This window comes from Andrographis paniculata, unplaced genomic scaffold, assembly GCF_009805555.1.
Source record: "Andrographis paniculata isolate CXL003 unplaced genomic scaffold, ASM980555v1 Contig11END, whole genome shotgun sequence".
In the NCBI taxonomy this organism is placed as follows: Eukaryota; Viridiplantae; Streptophyta; class Magnoliopsida; order Lamiales; family Acanthaceae; genus Andrographis; species Andrographis paniculata.
In genome coordinates, this window is record NW_026137391.1 from 3,365,322 (window position 1) to 3,369,217 (window position 3,896).

Genomic DNA, 3,896 nt, shown 5'->3' on the forward strand with positions numbered 1-3,896 from the left:
TTGAACCCATGACCTCACTGTCACAAGTACATCCCCACAGCACCAGACATCGAGGTTTGTTGATTTGGTAAATGTTGTTGGAGATCCGCGATGCTAACATTCAATGTATAAAACACATTTTTCATGATTTGCAATTAAGTCTTTGTCAATCTCAATTGACATTCCTCCAAATTTGCACTTATTCATTCTATAGTTCAAATAACGATTTGCCACATCGTGCTTCATCGTCTCCACCGGTACTTCTCAAGTACTCTTCTTTGTTGTGCTTTTATTTTATTTTTTTATTTTATCGATTTTTTTTTCCAAAATCCTAGTAAAAATTGGTTCTCTTTGTCCCGGCCAACTTTTGGTATATTGTTTATTTTTTGAATAGGTTTTAATTTTATTTATTTAATTAATTATTTATTTTAGTTTTCTCTAAGACTAGCTAAGGATCCTATAGTTGATTTTGTCATAAGATTGCACATTGAAGCAAATAGGCGATGGAACTATTTTTTGCAAGATTTATTTTTTGTTTTATTCTCAGGACTTAAATAAATGACTCTTATGATGACATGTGAAATGACGAGTATATTCATATATAAACCCATATACTTAAAACTTCACACTGTCCTTCAAACAATTTTTCATCATACTTGCACTCAAATCTTGTTATACCTTGTGGAGTTTTCACATAAGTATTACTTTTATTTTCCCTTTGTTTGATGAAAAAAGGACCAAAACTATCAAATACATTTTAAACACATTGGATAATAAAATAAACTTTTTATTAACAACTTCCAGTGATAAATAGAAGATACTTATCAAAGCCCTGTGCACAATCCTAGTACTAAATCGAAAACTCCACATAAATCAGTAAAAGCTAATTAAATGTCAAGTTCTTGTATATCAAGTGGTGAGACATCTTTCGCTTGGTAGCAAGATCTTATGTTCGATCTGATTAATTCCACTGGGTGCTTTGAAATCACTTAAATCTATTAACCATATTGTTTTTATAAAAACTTATTTATGTTAATTATGTAAAAAGATATATTTTTTATTTGTATGTATTATATCTTATTTATAAAATACTAATATTTATATTAATACACTTAATTGAGATATAGTATTTAAATACTCAAATCGACATTTTGTTTGTTTGAGTTTGAGTTTTATTTATTTATATATTTAAACTTATTTTAAATATTATTTCGATGATATTGTATAAAAAATAATATTTTTTTATTGAAAATCATACATATTCAATAATAAAAAATAATTTAGAATACAATAAAATAACATTATATTTCATTTTAATCAAATTCTCAATAAAAGTTCAAAATTAAATACCAAACAAACATACACTCTATACTATAATAATATTTTAATAGCAAAATTATCAATACATTACAGATGGTTTTAAAAAGTTTTTAAATATAATGATCATAATCCCACCCCAAGTATTCTAAACCTTTTTCGTTCAAACAAGTATCCATCCACACATCCACTTGACTACCCTTTCTAAAATTACAGTGTGGAAGAGATATTTACTTAAGAAATCAAAACATGCTCGTCTTAAGAGAAAGAGTTTACTAGTGCACATTCGAAAAATAACAACCTTTAATTCTTAAGACATTAAATTATAAAACATAATGATAAAAAGAAAAAGAAAACATATAACAAATTCAAACATATTTGCATCATGGTTTGTTCATTTTACATTTTTGGATGAATGCCTTTTTTTTTATGTTAGGTACAAAAAATTATATTGATAATATAAAAAATTATATTTTATTTTGAATCATTAACTTTTTATAAGTGGGTAGAGCTGTTACACGAGCCGAGTGAGCTTGCGTATATGGTGTTCGAGCTCGACTCGAATATGTTATCCATACAGGCTCTGCTCAGCTTGTTTATAAATTCGAGCGGAAATAATGTCGCAAGCCTGGCTCGATCTTAAGCTATCCTTCTCTCTTAGAATCTCTGCGAGCCCCGGCAACAATGCAATAAACAACCACCAAAATAACATCAAAGTCCTCAATCGAACACTCATTTGAAGTGTTTCTCTACCACACGCGCCCTGGAAATAGTAGTCCTTAAAATAAATGGTCTTGCTTTGTTTCTGAAAAAGATTTTCAACTTTTTTTGAAAAATCCAAAATTGTCACGTCCTAGTATCAATATATTATAAATTATAACATTTGATACCAAACACCTATAAAAAAAATTAAACATAACACAAAACATCAAAATTCTTCCATCTACATGATCTTATCATCACAATATTATAGTAATTATTAGAAGAGATAAATCATTATATTCCAATGCATATAAAAACTTTAAATCAACTTACATAATCCAAAAATCAAAACATTATAGGTGGAAAATATTTGGAAAGACACATTTCATTGACATTTCATAGAATATCTTAAGAATCAAATCAATAATTTTATCACTACACAAACTCCAAATAACTACCCTTAGAATATGAATATTTAGTGGCACACTATTTTTTTATTACCTTTATTAGTTCAAGATCTTCAATAGTGTTTTCAGTTCTGCAAAATCCATCTACTACAAACGCATATAAAACCATGTATTTCTCACATAAGGAACACAACCTATCATAAAGAACCCTCATAGAATAGAAAATTTACAATTAAGTATTGAGAGAAATATTGAGGATATAATCGTTGATTGAGATATCCAAATAGTGCACATATTTGAAAGAGAATAAAAACATAATATTTTGGATGAAAATATATTAAATTATTTAGTGATTTCTTTGAGACATTTTATCGAACATATGAAGTGCATTATTCACCGATTCACCTTAATAATATTCACATAATGACTTCCAAAAGGGGGATAGAACAAAAAAAAAAAAAGAATTGTGAATTCACAACAAAAAATTCTATCCGAATATAAAATAATAGACAATTTTTGCTTTTCAAATCCATAGTTCTTTATTCCAGAAACTATAAGCATCGTGGTGGCATCGTATTCTCATCAAGAGGTTAAAGATTGAGAGAAAGAAAACACACCAATTTTTCAGCAAAAGATGCAAAACGAAATGCCGTTGAAAGAAAAAAATTTGGGAGGATATTTACAAAACTTGTGTCCGTTTGTGTGAAGAAGACGATGAAGATGGCCACAAGAGATACGAAAAATCGCCAAAAAAATAATCAATAGAGATTGAGGCTAGATAAGGGATTATAGAGGGTGGAGGTTGAGGCTAGATAAGGGATTATAGAGGGTTAGGGAGTTAGATGCAAAAATATTTGAAAATAAGGGAGTTGTAGATCAACAAATTTCTATTAGGGATTAAATCTCAATAAGAAATGAGGCAGAGAGATTTATCTTCAATTGCCTATAAGATTTTTTCTAAAACTTGAATATATATTTAAAAAAATGTATAATTTTACAATGAAAATAAAAAACTAAAATATTTTTCTACAAATAAAAAACAAGAGGAAATTTTACTATAAAAATAAAAAACAAACTACTTTGACTAAAAAAAAAAAAAAAAACAAAGAAGTCAACCGATTCATAGAACACAAAATTGAATAGTCACATACATACACGTAACATAGTTATAACCTTATGTTGTATATACCAAATTAAATACTATAACTCAATCAAGCACAATTCTAAACAAATATATATAGCAAAAATAAATTAGAGATGAACTAAATATATAAATCTCAAATCGTACTTAAATTAAATTAAAATCTATTTACAAATCCTAAATTAGCCAAACAGATAAATAAAGTAGAAAATGAACATAAATCATTAGCAAAAAATTAAATTAATAATATTTATATATACTGAATCATATAACATAACAGTTTATATAAAATTGTTGGGATATGAAGCATGATTATATCCTAAAATTTAGGGATTTGATTTGGATATTAT

At 27.1% G+C, this 3,896-nt stretch overlaps 1 long non-coding RNA gene across 2 annotated transcripts; it reads right to left on the minus strand.

Moving 5' to 3' along the window:
* Window positions 1-1,635: 1,635 nt before the first annotated feature.
* Window positions 1,636-3,233, minus strand: LOC127250415 (uncharacterized). Of its 2 annotated transcripts, none has more exons than XR_007838688.1 (2): window positions 3,023-3,233; window positions 1,636-2,059 (listed from the first exon to the last, which is right to left on the minus strand). It is a non-coding gene; the product is annotated as an uncharacterized LOC127250415 (long non-coding RNA). The 2 variants fall into 2 exon arrangements; XR_007838689.1 differs by having other exon boundaries at window positions 2,500-3,233.
* Window positions 3,234-3,896: the final 663 nt, after the last annotated feature.